This window comes from Thunnus thynnus, chromosome 9 (genome assembly GCF_963924715.1).
Source record: "Thunnus thynnus chromosome 9, fThuThy2.1, whole genome shotgun sequence".
Lineage (NCBI taxonomy): Eukaryota > Metazoa > Chordata > Actinopteri > Scombriformes > Scombridae > Thunnus > Thunnus thynnus.
The window spans coordinates 11,573,708-11,596,657 of record NC_089525.1 but is presented as its reverse complement, the minus strand read 5'-3'; the positions used below and the strand labels follow the sequence as shown (position 1 = coordinate 11,596,657).

General features: G+C 38.6%; 1 protein-coding gene across 1 annotated transcript in view; it reads left to right on the top strand.

Annotated features, from left to right (window-relative positions):
• Positions 1-795: 795 nt before the first annotated feature.
• sncb (synuclein, beta) overlaps positions 796-22,950 on the top strand; it is a 73,721-nt gene continuing 51,566 nt past the window's right edge. The window contains exon 1 of the mRNA XM_067598855.1: positions 796-927. The gene's annotated coding sequence lies outside the window, so the exon portion shown is untranslated. The remainder of the gene's footprint in view (positions 928-22,950) is intronic.

Here is a 22,950-nt window from a genome sequence, read left to right as displayed (position 1 = left end):
AAAACACTGGACACAAACACAGAAATAAAAGCACAGACACCGGTTGATCTGAAGATTAATGAAATTATTATTGATCAATAAGGAGACAGAACTCACACAAAGCGACTCATTCCTCTGTCTCTCTATACAAAGCAAAACTGACCTTTTTATAGTCTTTAGAGACAAAGAAATGATCATCGATTGGTTAAATCATACAAACTTATGGATTACAGCCAATGGCAAACAGCCACGAGATACGTTTATATGCACATGTATGTTAACTAGGAGCCACATCACCTAAAGACACAATCAAGCAAGAGCCTCGAACCATATGTGGCCTTCTACTCCTCAACATGTCCTGTTTACTGCAAGACACAGAATGGCACCTTATTTGGGCCTAAGGCAGGATAGAAAGTGAGGAGTGTGGGCCTCCTAAAGCACATTCCTTCTCAGGAACATGCACACATTAGCAAAGGAGAGAAGTAATGATCATCCTTACACATCTCTGCACATTAAAATGATGAGACAATCCTCTGATCTTTGATTACCTTTACACCATCCTTAAACTCTGCCATGTGGGTTGTTTAGTGAGACAGAGACAAGCTACAGAAAACAAGAAGAAACCATTTCTGGATTACATTTTATAAGATGAGTTCAGGTGAAAAAGAACATGCGGCCACCCAGCTTGGGAGCCCACTTCAGTTCTTAATCCTTCCACTTTTTGCCTCTTTATCCCTATTTGCACGGGAGTAGTATTATCTGGGGACCTGGTGTGATTTAGAAATGCCCCCCCCCAATATTGTTTGTGCTCAGCAGGTTCATCTGGGAGCCCTGAAGCTCTGTCAAACACCTCAAGGGAAAATGATGCAGAGGATGATCCATCCAGTCAAGGCTTGGGCTCCAAAGCACCACCTTCACCTGCTGCTGCTGCTGAACCAAAGCCAAAAGGTGGGCTCTCATATTTAGTAATGTTCTTATCAATTCAGTAAGAATCACTTTATAAAAAAGATGATATGGTCACCTATAGGTTCTTCATTGTCAAAGTTTCTGTGTACTCGGAACACTAAATCCTCATTCCTGTGTAAACAACAGTACATGTTGTAAAAAATCATCATTAATTATTTTGTTTTGATTGATCTCTTTGGAAGTGGAAATTCAATTGCATCATTCCATTAAATTGGAATCAAATTTATTGGAAATAACATGTATGTAATGAGTTTATAAACTAATGAAAATAGTTAACTAAAAAGTTGATTTAAGGATTTAATTGCATACATTCAGTTATTGCTAAATGAATTTGTTGATTGAATCAGTTCAGTCATATTCATACCATACCTGAAATAAACAGAACTGATCATAAAATATGTAAGCTTTGATGCATCAAATTGTTGCTGAAGGAATGAAAATTGAATTCAATCACTGTTGCATTGAATTTTCCCATTATTTTTTACCAATAGAATTTGCTCAACAACAAAAAAAAGTTATGTTTTTGTAGCGCATCGCCAAAGAAAGGGGTGAAAAACCCACATAATGGAGGCACTGGACTTGGAGGCACTTGACTTGGAGGCACTTGACTGTCTCATACAAAATGACAACACTCATGACTACAAGAAGGAGCAGCTTGAATGGGAGAAAGAGGTGGGGAGAAATAGAGCTGGAGAAGAAACGTCTTGATTTTGAATTGAAGAGGATGGAAACCGAGGATAGAAGAGCAAAAGAGAACAAGTAGTTAATGCTTTAATTTCAGTGCTTTAGGCCCCCGCCCCACCTTCCACCTTTTATGGCCCCCATCACTACCCTTTGCAGGAAAGCATTATTTGTTCTTGTTATGCATTTTAGATATTAGATAATCCGTTGACTGTTTAAATGCAAGAGTCATAAGTTGTGGCAGGTCATAACTTGATGTTATTTGTTTTTCAGTTGGAAAGTAGTGATGCAACTATGCCACTTTTTCACTGTAAATTACAAGTCCTAAACTTTCAGAATCAGCGAATGCATACAGAGTACTGAACTGATCCATTGATTTCATTGAATATTATAGATTTAGACCATCAATTTTGGGTCATTGGATAAAAATGATTGATCAAAGTTTCTCCATTACAGAGGTCTAACAGGCTTTTGTGCATCAAAATTGGAGCAAATCAAGTCACTTTGGTTTTAGAACAAAGTATTTCATTTTATGTAAAGCGGGAAAAGGTGAAACAACCAAGTTATTGTATAACAGAGTTGAAACTGAATGTCAATTGCAAAATTCAGAAATGTGCCTTTTTATTTTAAACCTGCAGTGCAGAACTTTTACATATAAATAAATGTCTGTTACATTCAAGCCCTTACCAAAGAAGTTCACACAATGTTAATTAAGCCAATCTCTCTGTATTTCATAGTATACCAGAGTTTTTAATCTAGTGTCGGGTTTGACATTCCTGCACTGGCCAGTTAAATGCATACTGCGCATGCTCTATGAGCAGAGCATGCACCCTACAGACTTCCACTGGCCGAGCTGGCTAACTTCCAGTTAGCTCTCTGCTAAGTTGAACAGGTTGCCAACTCTCACACTTCAGGCATGTGACACACGCTTGCACCTTCAGTTTCATGTTCTCACGCTTTCCAGACAATTCTCACGCTAAACCACTGCAACAGCAACTTTTATTTTTACAGTTATACACAGGACTGTATTTGAGACTAAACGCACCTAAACACCGTTTACCCTATTAACATGATAGTTTCTTAAGCTGTTAAAAGGAGCAATTACCTCAGTAATTGGACTTAAGCATTGGTCATGATGGGAAAAATTATGTTAACCATGCTTGTAAGACCAAGTTAAGACTAAGTTTTACATTTAGCCAAAGAATTAGAACATGAACCAAACATGGTTATGTAATAACTATAAAAATGTCAAACAATACAATCAAAATGCTGAAAACAGATGAAAAGTTCCATGAGGTAAGCCTGTGCTGGTTGAAATAATATTTCTGTTTTATCTCAATGTATTCAATATCTTATGCCTACACTGACATTTTACCAAAATAAACAATATAAAAATAACTACAGGGTATAAGTTAAAAATCAAATTACCAGTGTTTTATTAAATTAATGTAAACGATGGAAGAAACAAAACACAGAACTCAGACAAACACATTCAAGTACATGAATGCTCTTTGTAAGATTTTGCATACATTCTAGTCAAGTCAGGTCAGTTTTATTTATATAGCACCAAATTACAACAGAAGTTATCTCAGGGCACTTTTCATATAGAACTGGTCTATGTGGTTTGTCCATGTGGTGTTGCTGTACCTAGCTGTCAGAGATGGTGGACCCACTCAACCAATTATATTTAGGGATACAATGGTAACTGGGTCCGCCCACTTACTGCCAAAAAGAAAAACCACTGGCAAGTGAGCAGGTGAGAGTTTTGTTAGCAGGAGTAATGATAGTAGTTGACAGTCATGCGCTCCTTCGGATTCTGTGCGCGCTCAAAGCATGGTTTTGTACTTGCACTTGCAGGCAACAATATTGCTCACATGAGCAGAGATATTCTGTGTGCAAGTGCAAAAATAATATGCATGTGTGGCTGTTTGAGTTGCGCGCGTGTATATCTGCGTGTGTGGATCTCATGCACTATTTCGGGGAAATATTGACTGTAAAGTGTCTGGTTGCCAGCTATAGGCCTAACATTACTGGTCCACCTGAGCCTGGTCAGTTTAGGCTAACGTGTTGTCACTTACTTCAGGGCTTGGTCTTGAGAAGCTGCAGCATTTATTAACTGACACACTGTAGCCTGTACTGTACATTTACTGCCATATTGACAACATCACCTCGCATTCACCGTCACTTTTCTGCCACTCGCTTAATTGAAGAATGAGGAGAGGGAGGATGACTCAAAACAATTCCACGGTAATGTAGGGTGTTATGGTGCTCGCACAGTGTGTGAGTGAAAATCATTAGTAGTCCATTGATATTAATGAACGTGTGAAATTTTAACAGCAGTGCTCATAATTTTGATTAGATTATTTGAGTGCCACTGCTAAAATTGATTATAGGGGAAATACTGCTTTTATAATTTCCACTGCACCCTCCACAATTCTCGACTGGAAAAGAGGCAGAAAAAAAACACGGAGAAAACAAAAAACCTTTGGCGAAATATGGTAGGTAATTTGCGGTGGAATCTTTACTTTACAAATTACAGACATGGCAGATTCACATGGGATCCAACCCAGTAGAGAGATCCACCCCAGTATCACAGCAGTTCATGAAATAGTCACGAAATTGAATGTATAGATTCGTGTACATGGACACAAATTTTTCTTTTTTTCCGAAATAAAAACATGATTCTTATTTTCAGGTGATTATACACTAATTAAAACATGCTTATGAATATTCCAGGGTCAGACTGGGACAAAAAAACAGCCCTTTTCTTAGATGCCACTAAATTCTACACACTGCACCTTTAAGCTTTGAGCAGCACACAACAAAATTTCTGCAGTCTTTTTTTTATTAACTTAGAAATATTTCCAAAATACAATCTCTTTTATCTTTCAAAGACACAGAAACCATTTAACACACCTTCATCTCCTCCCGCCTCGACTATTGCAACAGCCTCTTCACCTGCCTCAACCAAAAATCTATTAATCGGCTCCAGATTATATGGAACTCAGCTGCCAGGCTTTTAACAAGATCCAAGAGGAGTGACTATATTACACCTGTTTTAGCCTCCTTGCACCGGCTCCCAGTATGTTTTAGAATTGATTTTAAGATCCAACTGTTGACTTTTAAGGCTCTTCATGGCCTCTCCCTGTACTATATATCTGACCTCTTAGTGACATATGAGCCAGTACGTAGCCTGAGATCCTGGGGCAGAGGTCTTTTATCTGTTCCTGAGACGCAGCTGAAAACTAGAAGTGACAGAGCATTTGCAGTCAGAGCCCCAAAGCCATGAAACGAGCTGCCTGAGGAAATCAGGTCAGCAGAATCAGTGACCTCTTTTAAATCTCTTCTTAATACATACTTTTATTGGAGAGCTTTTCCTGATTTTACTTGATTTTTATTGACTGCCCCTTTGCATGGCGACACTGCAATTGGTTTTATTTATTTGCTTATTTTGCTTTTGTGATCTGCTTTCTGTTTTTATTATCTATTTCTGTTTTTATGATCTGTTTCTGTTTTTATGATTTGCTTATTTTGTTTTTATGATCTGCTTATTTTGTTTTTATGATCTGCTTATTTTGTTTTTATGATCTGCTTGTTTTGAAATTGTTGCCTCGTGTGAAGCACTTTGTAACGTGGGTTTAGAAAAGTGCTCTATAAATAAAGATTATTATTATTATTATTTACACATATAATATAATTTGATATGGCATACAAGTATTGTACTGTATGGCAGCACTGTTAAAGTCCACGCTCACACATCTTATTCAACAGAATTCGTGGTGTTGACTTCAGGTCGACGGTTCAGACGCGACATTGCAGACTGAACCGGTTCAAGAACTCATTCATTCCATCCTCCATCAAGATATTAAATATCAACAAGTAGTTGTACTATATGATTTTGTTTAGGGACTAAGATATAATGATTTGATTATTTATTATCTGGTTTGATTATAACTGGCTTTATCATTCGAAACTATTGTCTTTTTCTTCAACATGAATTTCAGCAGGAGTGTATGTATGTGTGATCTATGTACTATGCGTATATGTGCATTGTGACATTTTTGGCAAGTCTGTTGTATGATGCAGCGGCTTGGAGCCCAAGACAAATTTCCCTGCAGGACAATAATTTATATCTTATCTCATTAGTGTTCATTTGGAGTTTCTGGGCACACACCTATACGTCACATATTCGTTCTCCTTACAGCCTTGTTTTGGTCTCCACCAAGTCCTGAGAAAAATATCTGGCTCTCAAATGGCTACTGAATGCTCCACAATATCCACCAACTAATCGCAAACTTTGTCTGCTATTAGAACATTTTCCCTTGAAAAAGCTGCCTGCTGCTTCTGGAGAAATTGTGAAGGAGACTGGGAGGGAGACTGAACCAAAAAAGTGTAGTTCCCGGCCGTACAACCAAAACAATGAGCCGAAAAATTATATAGAACTCAATAGAGCTGAGAGAAACTGCAGCATCGGATGATAATAGTCTCTGGGTTCATCAGAATGAGTGACCCCTTTCACATTAAACACAGTCATTTGATCCTTGTTAACATAAAAATATTGATTAGTGCAGCTTTAAAGTTTTTAGTGAAGAGGGATTGAAATCTGGTTCCCACAAAACATGTTTCATTACAAAATATCTAAAGCTTAGTGCTGTGTGTTGAACAAAAGATTTAAGCTCAGATGCAATTCTCAAGCAATCATACTATCAGCTTAAAATATTTTTTATACCGTAAAGCTGTAACGTTTTACAACTGTGGAATTGGTGAAATCGGGACTGCAGGTGAGGAGGACAGGGTGGGAAGAAAGTTGGAAGGGAGCCATGATGAGTGTGAATTCAAGGTGGGGGATGTTGGTAATAGAGGTCCCACTAGGTGACCAGGGGTGGGGGAGGATTTTATGTCAACCCCTCTGCAGAACAGGTTTTCAAACGGGTAAAAACTCATTCAAACTGTTCATGTGCATTTCCACCTCTGGCTGGCCCTTTGTGCCTTGAGCTAATAATCTTTCTGATGCCACTCCACACCTGCCTCACTCCTCTTTCTTGCAGACGATTCTCCTCACACTCTTTATTTTACTGTTCAGCTCCCTGTGGGTAGATTTAACCTCCTGTCTGTCCTTAGCCCTTCTTACCCTCCAACTTATTTGAGGGATTTAATGTCTTTAGTTATCTGCGGTTTGCTTTTGTTTTATAAATTGTTGAGTCTGCCCATTGTAGTAACAGTAACAGCAGCAAACTCAATTTGGCATAAGCCTAACTATGCAGCAGGAGACATCCAAAGTATCCACCATGTGCTCTACAGAGCAGATTTCACTCCACACTAAACTGTCTAGTTCAGCACACATGAGACAACGATTTCACAGCTGTGAGGGCAACGGACTCCTGATAGACAATGGACACACCTGAATACTCTGAGACAGATTGTGGAGTGTAGAGAAGAAAAATGCCAGTCTAGCATTTGTATTTGCACACAGCAAATTCTGTCTTAAGCCAGGATTACATTGTTGTTTTTGGTGCAGATTTTGTGTTTGGATGCAGCTAGTCTCATGATACCAGACAAGTCTGGGGATTTCTAAATGCACGGTGGTTGTTTGAACAGTGACAAGAACAGCCACTAACAAACCCTTACATTTTGTCAAAGACACACCTTACCGGAAAGGATGCTCTCCCCCCATTCTCCTCTGTATTGAACTGCATGTCACTGCCTAAAGACTTTGGATTGATTCTGCAAATTCTCCAATTGTTTCCACTGAGTTTTAACAACAAAACCTGGGAGATTTGTCCTCAGTCTCTATGAACAAAGTGTTTAGAGGCTGACCTGTGAGTCAAGGATGCAGCAGATACAAACAAAAAGCTGAATCAACATTCACATGTTGATGACACTTTATTTGAACTCTCTCTCAATCTGTGATTTGTTGTGGCTTTTCTGCTCAGTATTATAGTGTTAGGATAATCCCTCATTTCATTTTTTTTTTTTTCATATGTAGAGCAAGGGTGCACAGCAGACATGTACTGTTGCTTGTGTTGTGTGTAGTGTCTTCTTGTTCCTGTGGAGAGAGGTTTTTTTTGTAGTGTTTCTTAAAAAATAAACCAACAAATAGTCCAGCATATAACACCCTGTAAAACAGCAAATTGTTGTTTCTATATATAGAGAAACAAATTAGATATGATGTGTTAATTAATGAGCTTTAGATAATTTTGTTACCTTTGAACAGAGCCAGGCTAGCTGTTTCCCCCTGTTTCCAGTCTTTATGCTAAACTAACTTAATTGCCTGCTGGCTCCAGCTACATATTTACTGTACAGATGCTAGTGTTAACGGTCTCTTCATCTAATTCTCGGCAAGAAAGCAAATAAGCATATTTCCCAAAAAGAATCATGAGATTAGAGTATAATCTTATGAAAAGTCTCTCTGAAATATACAGTATGTTGTCATGTTTGTCCCAATTTTAACCATGCTAGTGACACAGCTCTAGTGATGGTCTGTCAGTTGGTCCACCACTTTGGTCCAGACTGAAATAGCTTAACAACTATCTGATGGATCGCAATGAAATTTTGTACAGACATTCATGATTCACAGAGGATGAATCCTAAAAGTGTTGGCAATCTCCTGAATTTTCCTCGAGCGCCACCATGAAGTTGACATTTGTGGTTCAGAGTGAAATATCTCTACAGATATTAGATGGACTGACATGAAATTTACAACAGATATTCAGGGTTCCCAGAGGATCTATTCCAATGACTTTGCTGATCCTCTGACCTTTCCTCCAGCACCACCAGCAGGTCAAATTTTCACTTATACTGTGATATACAATAGCTCAACATCAGCTTGATGGATTGGCACAAAATTTGGTCTAATTCAATGAAAAAAGGTAACACCTGCACACTTATTCCAAACTTTTAAACAAAAGTTTAATGAGAACTTTTTGATCCTACTGAGATCTTTGTCGTTTTATTCAAATTTGTGTGTCAAGGCCTAAAAATATACAAAATGCATATGTATATATGCATATGCATATATATATATATATATATATATATATATATAGAGAGAGAGAGAGAGAGAGAGAGAGAGAGAGAGAGGGGGGGGGGGCCATCATAACACTACCACTATTTTTTACTTATAATTTAGAGAAAATGTTTGATCTCGTACTCTTAATTCAGAGATCTCTAGGTGTGAGAGTCTGAAGAGTGAAAATATAAAAAATTTCTCTTTGGAGTAAGAGGGTGTTTAAATCGACTCCTCTTTTCTGAGATCTAACGTACTCAATGCCAATATATCTGAGAGGGGCCACGGGGTGGTTTGCCTCTCTGAAATGCACTGCCACTGGGTTACGCTGGTCCTGGGTTGGATGTAGCTTCTGTGCTCTGCTATCCTGTTTTTAGTGCTCTTTGTGTTTTTCCTACATATGCTAAACCACATGGGCATTTGATAAGATAGATCACATTTCTTGTAGAACAAGATATAGTGCCTCTTACTTTCATTGTTTTTCCTGTTATCGGGTGGGTGTAGGTGGTACTTATATGTAAAATTGCACTGGGTGCATGAACCACACTGATAATTAGCTGGTGGAGGATTAAGGAAAGTTGTGTTTTTAGCAGGGATGAGATCAGATTTCACCAGAATTCATCTCAAGTTAGGGGGACATTTTTACACTTCTTTTGGTTGATCTTTGAATTAATTTGTAAGTAGTGGATCCGAGCTCAAAATGTGCCAGTGTTTTTGAATAATTTTTTCAAAATCTTTGCCCAGAGCTGAATATTTTAAAAAGCACTTAGGACCATTATTTGGTGGAGGTTTTTCTTTTTTGATAAGGCACTCTTCCTGTTTTACAGTGCTGAACCTGTCTCAGGCAGCTTTTATCCAATTTTCATTATACCCTCTTTCCTTGAATCTGTATTCTAATTCATCTGCTTGTTTGTTATAGGCAATTTGTTTTGTGCAGATTCTCCTGATACGGCTGAACTGGCTAATGGGGAGGCTTTTTCAGATGGGCTGGATGAAAAGACTGTTCATGTAAAAAAGAACAAAAAGAACAACTTTTCTATAAAGGTCTGTTACCAATATCCTGCCCTCACATTATACTAAAATATCCGAAAAACTGATTTGTTGTACATCATGATTAATGGTAAAAAATGGCAATGATTGACATACTCAAAAAAATGCAATAAGCTATCAAAAGGACCATCGCAGATCATGACAATGTCGTCCACATAATGCTTCTATACTTTGATGTAGTTGTGGAAGAGATTTTCAGAGGAGATGACATAATCATTATCAAAACAGGCTATATATAGGGAACTGAAGTTAGGAGACATTTTGCTGCCCATGGCAGTCCCTTTGCATTGTCTGTATAAAGAAGACATTTTTAGAACAAGAACAATCTCAGTCAGGTCCCTCATACAATGAGTACTTGGTAAAGTCCCAGGTGGTCTTTCATCCAAAAATTGGGTCAGAACATTTCAGCCAACCTGGTGGTCGACATTGGTAAATAAATTCTTTATGTCCATTGTCACTAAGTGCATCAATGCTTCAATCTTCAACTTTCAGATGTTAATCATGTCCATTGAATCAGGCACATAGGATGAAAGGGAAATGACAAAGGGCTTCATAAAAAGTCAGCATAGCTGGAAATGTTTTCAGTTAATGGCAGAAACAATTGGTCTACCAGGTGGATTTTCAAGACTTTTGTGAATTTTTGGTAGGGTATAACTAACTAAGTGATAGGATGTGACACCTACATGAATTCACACTCTTTTTTTGTAATTTCTCCTGCTTCCAAAAAGACCCTAAGTTTCTTGTCAAGCTCTTTTTCATGATTGAGAGTTGGATCTTTTTCTAATTTTTCATAATAGATGGGATCTGACAAGTATTGTTCAACTTCTTTGATGTAATCTGCACGTTTGAGTATGCAAATTGCACCACCTTTATCAGCAGGTTTCATAACAATGCTGGTGTCATTCTTCAGTTCTGCCAAAGCCTCACGTTCCTTTTTGGATAAATTGTATTACACTTTATACTCTCTTTTCTTATTCAAAATACTCAATATATCTTTTTCCACATGTCTTCTGTAGATATCAGTGGAAGTGTCTCTAAATTTTAGGGGGCAAAAGGTGAACTTAGCCCGAAATGGAGTGGAAACCTTGTTAGGGATAATGTCTTGTTCAGAGTGGGGCAAGAATAGAAGAATTTTTGTTAATAACACTAGATTCAGTATGCGTGTCACATGCATTTATTGAGCTTTCATTACAAACCTTTTTGCATGAAAAAAACTCTCAGACTTTGAAAGGGCCTCAGTGCGTAGTGGAGACAAAATTAAGGTCCTTACAAAGGGCAGTTTCACATTCTGGGGATATTTGTCTCTTATTTGGATATTTGTCACTTAAGAAATCTTGCTGTGGGTGTTTTATTATGTTTTGTCTTTGGTCTTCTCTTACCCCGCTGGCACTTTTTCTAGGCTGGGGGCCATTCTCCACCTGACTGCCCATCCTCCCCTTCAACCTTTGCCTAAAAAAGCAGGGGAGCTTTCTCGTGAGCTTCGGCTGCCATCTCATTTGCCATCCAGTGATGATGCGCTGGAGGTGGCAGGCTGTCTGGAAGGATCTCCTCTGACATTGGATCAGGGATCCCCTTTGTTCTCTGCATGACTTTTCCCACTGCGCCAGGGGTAGACTTTCTGTAGTTTGTTGTCATCCGAATCCCTTTTGAACTTAATTTTGTTAGATTTTATCTATTTTTATCTTTTCTATCTGAGCAGATTGTTTTCAGTGGCTGAGAGTCTTTCCTTATGTGAGGTTTCAGCTTCCAGCTCAGTTTTTACAGTTTGTATGTCTTCACGTATCTTAGACAGTTGATCAGTAGCTTCTTAGATTATTAGTGTCATTAGGTCTAGTGAACATTTGTTTGAGACTTGGCACCATTTGTTACAAAACGTCTCATTTTCCTGTCTAATAGTAGGTAAAAGTTTTGCAATTCAATTATTTTGTACTTAATTGAATTGTTAATAGTTTTGGTTTGATCACCTTGGGTGGTTTGGATGGTTAACCACACCTGCCATCATAGAGCTTGTCAGCCTAGTGGTGTGCATGATGTATAAATATGGGCATGTCAGGTCAAACATTTTGACCTGACAAAGATCCAAGGAGGATCCAAATGTTGTCATTAAACTTTTGTGGCTTGGAGTAAGTGTGCAGGTGTTATCTTTTTTCATTGATGTGGTTTTCCTGATAGCCTCACACCTAGGCTACGTGATATGTGTATAATTACTCTCCTTCAACAAAACATTTGGTCCAGACAGTCATGGTTCCCAGACGATGTGACGTTGATGATCCTCTGATTTTTCCTCTTAACACCACCATGAGGTTGACTTCTGGTCAAATTTTCCAATACTTTGGTTTATGATCAAATACCTGCAAAACAACTTATGAGATTTCCATCATCCACAGCTGTACTGTGTTTAGTGCTAATTAGCAAATGTTAGCATGCTATCTTGTTAAAGCACCACGGTGGAGATAGTAAACATTGTACCTTCAGTGTGCTAGTATTATCATTGTGAGCATTTTGCTCTAGTACAGCCTCACAGAGCTGCTAGCATGGCTGAAGGCTCTCTGTCTTGTTTATCAGCGCTTGAAGACTCATGTATAAAAAGTCATAGCAGACTCAAGTTGACAAGTAAAATTGAAAATGTCCTTTTTTCATTGTTGGTCAAGTGCTAATATATTGTAAATAAGTCTGTGATCTAATTTGTGGACAATCTGTCTAATCAAATGAAATGACTGATTTTCATTTTATTAATCTTTTTAATTTGAATCTGCACTCAATTACATGTTTTTGTATCTTTCCCAGCACCACACACAACAGTATAATTTGTTTGTTGTGGTGGGTCCATCTTGGTTTGCTCTGCATCATAAGCATTTGCAGCAGTCCTTGTAATTCACTGTAAATGTGATTGATGCTTGCAAAAACACTCCAAGACAGAACTGTAATCGATTATGTTTGATTTATTGTCTTTGCAGTATCAGTATGCATTGTGTAACCATTGTAACAACAGAAACTTTCTGTGCAGCCTCACTCACAGAACCATAATCATTCTTATCCCAACCCTCTATTTGATGTAGAATCAACGCTCCCAAGCTGTGCTCATCATATTTCATTACTGTAATTCACAGTGAAGGTCATTTTTATGAATTGACTGAGGAAAGACCAGTTTTTGTCTAAACTTAATTAAAACTCAAGCATAGCTTTCTGGCCAAGGCTTTTTTTCTTCCTTCATGATTCAATAATCAACAGAAGTAAATCATCTACAGTCTATTGAATCAGTTGCCAGCAGGCTGGAACAAATGCAAAAAATAAATAGACCTACTCTGGCATGCCCTGAGTTACTGGCAGGAGCTGCAAGGTTACTCTGTGAAGCACTCAGAGGCACCTTTAGACCACATGGCTGCAATTATCATAGTCAGACACTGTTCAAAGCACTGTGCCATGATTTATGGAGTGCTGATCAGCTGTGATATCAACTATATATGTTATTTTATCCTGTGATCTACTGCAATCACAATATATCCTCAGTGCTGCTGGTGCCACTATAGCTTCACTAATTACTAATGGTGATTTAATGTAACACCGTGACTATTTCCCCTCCTGTGCAGGCCCCATCCCTGCACTGTTGTCCTTGTAAATTAGGTGTGCACCACTGATTAATGGTTAACAGCCACTATTCCAAGAGAAGCATCATCAGCAAAGCATTTAATTAAATGGTTGTCTCAATTACTTAGCAAACTAATGTAGCTTAAACAGAAGCTAACTTTATTAAACCATATGAAATGTCACCCTCTCAGCTGAGGTTTTACACAAACATTCAAATACTAATCTAAATGTTATACAGGTGTTATTTTAAAATTAGAGATTACAAAGGCAATAGAGGACATCAGAGACTTATTTTTTAGTTATATAGATTATTTATCTCCCCTAAAACAATTGAAGAAAAAAGACTGGAAGGCCATGTACTTTTAGATGACACAGCAATGGTACAATTTGCAGGATATTTTTAGAACCTGTGTATTTCCTAAATCAAAAACATTTCCCCCTCAAATTAATTGCTTCTATCAACTGGTTCAATTCCTGAGCTGCCCTGCAAAAGACAAAGTGCCGAGCCAAACATGGTGCCCCGTGCCATCAATCATTGCTCTGTATTAACTACCCCACCTCCCATTGCAAAGAAAAGAATTAAAGTTAAACTAGTTGATTTGTTATGGTAGACCATAAATCACACTGGTATGTGAAACCTACCATCTCCTGGGGCCCCTTTTCATGTTCCTCGATCAGTAGGCTGAGGTTAGAAAGTACTGCTTTGAACTAGTCCGATGGTACTCATTTATTTATTTGCTTGTTTGTTTTTAATGAAATGATAGTTGCCTCAGTCACAGTAAAATATGCTTAATTAAAGCTCTTTATGTGAGCCTATAAGCACTGCACATGTACATATAGATAAAGCGCTTGCATTATTTGGAAAGAAAAGGGGAAACACTTTTCAGAGGGGGAGAGATACAGAAGTCTTGAAGATTATGCTGTCTGTATGGCTTTATGTTTCTTCTGACTTCAATACAGCGACAGGAGAGAAGTGTTGTCTTTTTGTCTCAGCTGGATGTCATTTTGAAACGTACAGTGACATATTGTTTTGAACAGCCCCAACAGCTAATGAGCTGTTCTCTTCTCATAATGTTCCATCTTTTCAGGACTGGCTATTGTTATTTTTTGCCCCTACATTTAGTCAATTTTTGTTTTTGTTTTGACAATACAAAAATAACAAATGAAGTTGTCAGCACTCACAAATAAGTGCATATCATTAAAACAGACACGTTTTAGCCCTAGGCTTTAATGCTGAGGAAAGGAAAACACGTCAGTTTTTTTGCTACTGTGCATCATTAAAAAAGTGATTTACACGTAGTTGTGAGTGGTGATGACTTCATTTGTTATTTTTGTGATTTTGGGGTTGGCACCAATTACACTCTAAAGACTGTGAGTTGAGCATGCCAGTTCTTTTATTTGACAATACAAACATACTATGTGACAAGGGATGTCCCACGAAACCCGGTTCTGAATTGGAACCAGTTCTAAATTGTTAAGAACCCGGGGTATTTTTAAGGTTGGGTTCTTTTATCCATATTTTTATACGTTTTGATGTAACTCATGGTACTGCAGGCACCTTCTCTTCTTGGTCCTCTCCTCTGCTCTGTGTTGGTTTGACTGAGGGCAGGGCTCAGCAAAGCAGGGAAGCCGCAGCGGAGACAGTTGCTGCCTTCAGATGGAATTTGTGAGCTCATGGTTACGACATGAGAAGTCATGTACACGATATGCTTGGTGTTCAAATGGTTAAGTCATGAGAACACCACTGCCAGGCAACACGGATGCCAAAAGACTCTTATTAGCATTACCGTCGGCGTCTAGAAGCCGAGACTAACAATTCAGCTAACTAGCGAGCAGGTAATGTAATACAGGAAATGCAAAGGCATAATGAGGCTGTTGGGAATATCAACATTTTCCTCAACATATTTTAAAATTGCTAAGAAAAACTCTATATGACTAAAATTAAAATAACATTAATTTATATTATATGAACTTCCATGGCCTCCGCAATTTCTGAAAATGTTAACAACACATCACAACTCGTGAATTCAGAGCTTTCAGAAAATTTCCACTTCCAAGTGTTCCATGAAGAGAGAGGGGGGCATTTATATGGACTCTTCTCGTGACACGGTAAACATGACCCCATTTGAAGGCAGCAAGTGAATCAGAAGATAACGTAGGCCTACTTGAGTTAAAGACAACTATGCTCATTACTGTGACTGCAATAAAACCTTCACAGGTAAAAAGCCAGCAAGACTAATTTATCAAAACACCTGTTCAACAAGCATAGATGTGGAAAAGCATTGCTTTGCCCACATTCTCCCATCCACTGCTGGCATGTTTTACACAACCACAGCGCACTGGTTAGGCTAACAGCTAATTGTTTTAGCTAAAACAAGCTAAAATGAAAGCTGTCTGTATGTAGCCTAACTGTTAATTTGTAGCTAATTTGTAACATATATTAAAAGGTGGCATATTCTTGTAAACTCAGCTGCTAGCTGAGACGGCAGCCTTCCCTCCAAACCAGCCCTTCCTCTCTACCAGCGGTACCTGCAGGCAGGTCTTCTTTCTACTCAGTATTTTGATGTCAGGGATATTAGTTATTTTATATTTTCTACATTTTAGATTTGTTTCCAGTGAGATATTACTGGGTTTATCTAGACTTCCTGAGGTAAACATTACTGTTTCTGCTCTAGAAACAACATTTAGTTATGTTTAAAATATGAATTCTAATCCTGTTCTGAACTTATTATTTTTTATTAAAAAAAATAAAAAATTTTAAGAAGAACAATTCTTTAGTTATGAAAAAGAACCAATAAGAGTACTAATAAAGAACTGGACCTAAAAGTAGTATCAGTAAGAGTAACAGTATCAATAAAATCCTAACAAAACCCGTCCCTACATGTGACTGAGACTTTTCCATCAGTCTTGGCCACTTCTCAGAAAGCTATTCTGGTACTGGCGGTGCCTTCGTCTGCCAGCATAAAAGAGGTGGGCATTGTGATAATGTCTGGACTTTGAACAGCTGACTAGGAGTGAGTCACGATTTCCAAGGCTTTGTCTTGAAACATCCACAACACTAAATGTTTACTCCTTGGCAGCTTCCAGTCATTGTAAGCATTTGGCCACTGCTACTCGGTGTATACTCCATTTTTTAACAGAGGAAATGAGAGGGACCCCTTACCATGCAGCATAACTGGCAGGCTCATATCCCATATCCAGTGACATTCAGGGATCATGCAGAGAGCACTGAAATCCTCAGCATGCTACGTTATAGGACAGAGGAGTAAGAAGGGCCAATTTGATAATGAGATACAGCACAAGGGCTGTCTGTGGCCACTCGGCTTCAGCAGCACAGGAGACCTTGTTATTGTCCAGGGCAGGCCACGGGTCAGACAGTCCCTGTCTAAAAATTTTATGGATGGAAATCTGTCTGAAGAATATCAAGTACATTGTGTCTGCACAAGTAATGAGACCTCAACACATCATCAACTGAAGACACATCAAAATCTGCAGACAGAAGCCTCACCTTGTTAAATTGCACGACAAATTAAGTTAAGACAGCAAATTACAGGACTCCACAGTTTCTGGACGAATTACCATATCTTGTTAAAATCAAGCCACAACACTATTGTCTTAACTTTGATGTCAACAGTTTATGTAGTCTCTTATGGAATTTCCTTTTATCCAGTAATTGAATAAAAATAATATGCTTATCACCGTTTTTTGTACGCAAAGCTAATCTATTACTGGCATGGTTAGCTCTCGGTGGCTGGAAAAGCAAATTAAGTTGTTGACACAGGATATTCATGACAGCCAACCGTTTAAAAAACGTCACTTGTGTGGATTATAATTGTTTTGCTGGTGTCTATTAATCGTAAGGTTCACATTTGAAATAAATTAGATTCTGTGTAACAAATCTATTTGTGCTGAGAGGAAAACAAGATAGGAAAGTCAAATCCATTAAACAGCCATTCATACTGCTGTTCCACCTAATTGAGAAAGCAGTACTGTTTTCTGTTTACATAACTTTACAGTGGGCACAATATCTACAGAATGACTTCCATGGGTACTGGCAAAATCTCATCTCTCAACAATGCATTATTCACGCTTTACCAAAGGAGCAGTGTTGTACAGAGTAGTGGAGTTCACAATGTCGAGAATACTCAAGCGACCCAGAGGTCACAGAGACGGTGAGAAATTCTCCCTATCATCACTCAGAGAGAGACATGTAGGGTACATTTACAAAGCTATGTAAAGCTGGAAAATATACTTAAAGGATATCAGTATGGATTACATTCTCCCATACATACTCTACATCTACAGTGAATCTTGCCAGTTTAGCTGGAAGCGCTTACAATTAGGCGTTGAGCAGAGACACATTATTCATATCTAAGCCAACTATCATGGTGTGAACACACATACTGTATAGCCTGTTGCCAGTAAAGTCACATTGGCTGGTCCTGACTTTGATTTTTGGCACGTTTTCAGAGCTCCGGCTCTGTCTGGCTGAGGCAGCTTAGTTAATGAGCTAACCATGAGAAGTGTAAAAGCCTACCTGCTGGCTTTCAACTAAAAGGCAGGACAGCTAAGAGCCCTGCCAAAATGCATTTCTTTCAATTAGACTTTGAAGAAGCCCCGACTTGCTTCCACTCAGGCTCGCTTAGTTCACATGGCTTGGCTCAAAAGGATTCCTGGTTAATATTATAAATAACCACAGGTTTGATGTTTTGTAGATGACAAAACAAAACTGAGTAGGATTTTGTTTGAGGACTTTGATTTGTTCAGCACTTACTCTGTGCTCTGAATCATTAGCAGCTAGCAGTATTTGTGTGCCAGCATCACTGCAGCTTCATCAGTTGTACATCAAATTAAGTGCTTTGTTTGCTTCAGATTTTACAGAAAGTAAAATCCTAATGACCAACTTCTTGAAGTTTTAGAGCTCTACAACCAATTTAGATCAGAAAATGTGTTGATATAAAGCCATAAAGCTTTGATTTGTGGTGAGACATTGGCACAATCTTTATGTACTTTTGGCTCATTGATTCACTATGCTGCAGGGGTCTGCAGAGAATGTCGACTATTTGGAGCTGCTCAGCACTACACAATAATAAGGACTGACTGAGAGAGATTTGTGCGAACAGTTCTGTTGGTTCTGGGAGTCTGTTTGAGCTGGGCACATTCAAACAGTGTTACCCAGAAGGCTTTTTTTTGTTTCAGTGCAAGCTACAAATCACAGCATAGTATATCTGCTGCAATTTTAGTAAAGAGAAGAGGAGGAGGATGGTGGGGGGAGGGGAGGAGGGGAAGCAGGGAATGTAGCCTCTTCTGTCAGACATGGGGTGAACTCAAAGAGGGTCATTTCACAGTGAGGATAGAGAAACCGCAAAGTAAGTATGATGAACTTGAAACTTTGATTTTTCTCGCATCTCTTCTCTGACATAGCTGACAGATACGTCTAAATCACCTCCTGCTTTAGGGCTCGCTTTACGGAGTAAATGTTGTACAATGTTGTGGCATAACTTTTTTTTTTTTGTTTGTTTGTTTTTTGAGGAATATAATTCAAATGCATTTCATTGCAGGAGCCTCTAATTGTAAATCTGTTACTTGTTTCCCTTTGGCACTTTTATGAAGGATTGAAATCAGCTGTTGAAAGTTAAATCAAAATGTATAGATGTGATTGAACTGTGGTTTAAAATTAAACAAGCTCTCAAAGATTTAGGAATTCAATTCACACAGTGTTTAAAAAAATTGCTAATGTGGTCATTAAAATTGCTTGAAAAAGCCCCAAGATGATTATTTAACAAATAGCCTCCCAGGAATCCCCCAGGAATTTATTCCCGGTGGGGGGGGTTCTGTTGACCACAGTCTCCTCAGTAATTTCTAATTCAACTGAAATTGCATATAATTGCAGCAAATGCTACGGACAAGGAAAGCTGCATTTTTGGTAAATGTGGTAAATTATGTTTGCTTTGTGGCATATTGTTGTACAAGAGCCTCCTACTCATAAGGCTGGACTCTGGATAAGCTGCAGGGAGCAGAGCAGCTCTGCTACAGATTTATACAAGAGATTATACTTGTCTGCTGGAGAGTACCTATACTACCTCTTAACCATCCCCTCTAAATATGTGTGTGTGTGTGTGTGTGTGTGTGTGTGTGTGTGTGTGTGCGTGTTTGTCTGTGTGTGTGTGTGGTCTATTCATAGATACACTTGTAGATGCATAATTCTATATGTGTGAGCGAGGAACAGACTAAATGTATATTTACACTGTAGGAATAGCTAATCACTTGCTAGCAAGAGTAAAAAAAGCAACAAAAATTATACATAATTTACAATGGGGTAGTTAAGTTATATCAAGTTCTAAAGCAGATGTGATGCTGATTGATTGATTACATTTGCTAACATCAAGGTTGTTTAAACGTCTATTTTCTTCACAGCATCCACTGCACAGTAGGTGATGTCAGATTCCCATTGTATTTGAAGCAAAAGTCTGTTAATTTATTTTTCATGATGAAGAGGTGTATAAAATCAATCAGAACACATACTGGAGCCATACAGAAAGAAATCTCTCCTATCCAATATCTCAATATGGAGGCTGTTTCAAATGCACTTTGTGATTCATTAATTTGAGCTGACGCTTTCTTCTTCCATCCCAGAAGGAAGCACAGTGATAACCTGAAAATAATGTGTCAATGCTCTTGTCTAAGCCCCACACCATTTGGGTATAGGCCTGTGTATTGGCAGGAAACCATGCTTTGACAAAATAATCCGTCTCTGCATAGCGGACATTATCCACCTCTGATGCTTTCACCCGTTGAGCCGTATTCTGGGACTCTTCCATGTTAACCACCGTGCAGGATTGCCCCTCTCACAATTTTCTGGGATTCCTTTCTTTGCAAATTGAGCATTGCATGTGGTTAATGATCATTTATATATCATGAATGACTAATATTCCTTTTCTGTTTTATTGTGGAAATAGATTGATGATTGATCACTGTGTATCAAATCGCCAGTTACAGATTAGTGAAAGTATCCCATTAATTAAGTGACAAGCCCATAGTGAGTTTGTCTAAATTAGCGGAGGAGTTAAGTCTGCAAATGACTTATCCTGTCTTGTTCTTAATTACATGAACTATTGTATACATTATAAATTATCCTGATAACTAGACCCCAAACTGCTGATACCACAGATCTGTCTCCAGAGTGGTGAAACAGCATAAGATATGTGGATGAAATTATCACCCGCTCCTGTTAGAAATCTAATCCCTGAAAGATATTTGAGAAATCTAGATATTCGCAATGGATCGTGGTGGAATGAAGCGTGTGGTTTAAAATTAATTATCTGTGTGTTCTTGGGGCATGAAGCCATAAGCTATGAAAGTGATATGATATAACTCAGTCATTAAGAAATAACTGCTTCATGCAACCTATCTCCTTGGTCTGCCCCCTTGGTGGTAATTTCTCCAGTCAAGGTCGTGGCCATCAGCAATCAAGCAGCCATCAGTCATTTCCTGACAAAGTAATACATATAAGGGCTAATCATTCATTACCATCTCTTGACATGGCCTGCTTTTTTGTTATAATTTGTGACAAAGGAGAAATCAATAATGTTTCAATGAAATAAATTGGGAGCTGTAGGTATAGCTGACAGTTCGTTTGCACAAAGGAAAGTCACATCAAACTTTAAAGTGGCTCTATTTATCCACAGGCTAGGTGATTGAATATGATTTGCCCACTCCATCCCAGCGTTTTGCTGTTCTTTCACTTAATCCCTGGAGTGCAGATGTTGTCAACTCGATTACAACTCCTGGCATGAATGAATACACATGGCACGGTGACATTTTTTAGATAAATATCTGTGTACTTGAGAAGACACTTTTAAGCCTGGGGCTCCAACAAGATTAAATGGCCAGGCAATCGCTTGTGAATCTGCAAATGATTTGAAATAAAAGCAAAAAATGATGAAATATTTCTGTCCTCATCTTGTCCTTCCGAAGAGAGAGGTGGATTCATTCGGGGGAAAAGATTGGATCACGGAGCTCTTCTTTAATGTCTCTCAAAATATACAGCACATTTCATATTTCTGACAACTTAACATAAATGTATTCCCTTAATTTGATGGCCAGTTATCTTTTCAGAGCTACCCAAGGATTAAACACACTGAGCGAACAAGAATCTGTGGAATGACTGATGAGCTGACGTCAAACTCGCTATCGCTCGCTGGAAAATCGCAGGAAGAAAAAAAAAAAAGAATGTCCTGTGTCATCAGACTCCCATTATTTTTTTTTTCCCATCTAACAGCAACCTGATAATTCTCTTGTGTGGATAGCCCCACTAATTATACCCTGCTGCAATATGAAAATGCAATGGATGAGAAATAGGTGCAACAGAAAGAAGGTCAGAAGCTTCCCGTGCCTTGTTGCTAATGTGTGTACATTTTATTTCATGTGGTTTTGAGTGAAAAAAGGAGGGAGTGGAGGGTTCAGTATCGATTAAAAATCCAGAACAAATAGTGGCAGACGGACGACAGAAATGAGCATGAGGGACGACGGAGAAAGAGGGAGTGAAGGAGAGAAAATGGGTGTCCACCAAAAGTGAAATGGTGGAGCAAGAGGAGGAAGAACTTGAGAGAGGGTGTGTGAGAGAGATGAGAGAGAGCAAAGAGGAGAAGCGGTGATGAGAGAGCGTATTAGTACGAGAAAGAGAGGGAGGAAGAGTGAGGAGTGATAGAGTCACAGAACAAAAGGAAGACAGAAAATGGGGAGGGAAAGCTGAGGGAAAAGTAGAGATGGAGGGAAGAGAGGGACAGACGACGGGGAAAGTGCTGGAGTGCCCCCCACAGGCTTGCTGACGTACCGCCATGGCAACACACACTGATCCATGTATCATTGCAATGCATTGCCTGTGTAAATTGAAACATTACACAGTGATCACCTGAATGGTTGCAGTCATTTCCTAATAAGTGCAGTGAATGAAATGAATGCAATTGCTTTCTTTCTGACAGACTTGTTTTCTCATTACATAAACTACTTCAAATTTATATCCAGCCAGAGAAAATGAGGAAACGCAAACACCGACAGTCGACGGTTTTCTATCACAGACAGTGAAAACTGTTGCTGTGCAGACACCCAGAGACTTACCTTGCTGCTAAATTCATGTGGGAAAGGAAACTCCACATACCCAAGGTCAATCAGCACATCACATCCTACTTGTGTTACCATGAGAACAAGAGGCCTAGCAGTCTTATTTATATTCACAGTCACACAGATGGACATTTGCAATAGCAATTAAATGCCATTTTGCCTTTGTAGGCAGAAACAAAAACATAGACGGGGTGATTACAAAACCTTTGTGATGCATCTGCAGCAAATTGTGATTTTATTTTAAGTAACTTGGTTTTTCATAGATTTTTCATGTAACCCTTAGAATACACATTTTGAGTTGTTGTGATAATATGCAAGTTTCATAACTGCCATTCATTTCCACCAAAAAGTGCAGTCAAATTGAAATTGAAAGTGGGTGTTTAAATGCCAAGAGCACATTTTAAATAATTTTATGAGTGAACACAATTTGAATCAAGCTAAAAGCTAAGGAAGCTATTTTTTGAGCGTGCAAGCAATAAGTCCCCTCCATCTCTGCTCCTTGTGTGTGTGAAGTTTGCTCAGCACAGTGGGGTCACTGCAAAAACCTGAATATATGG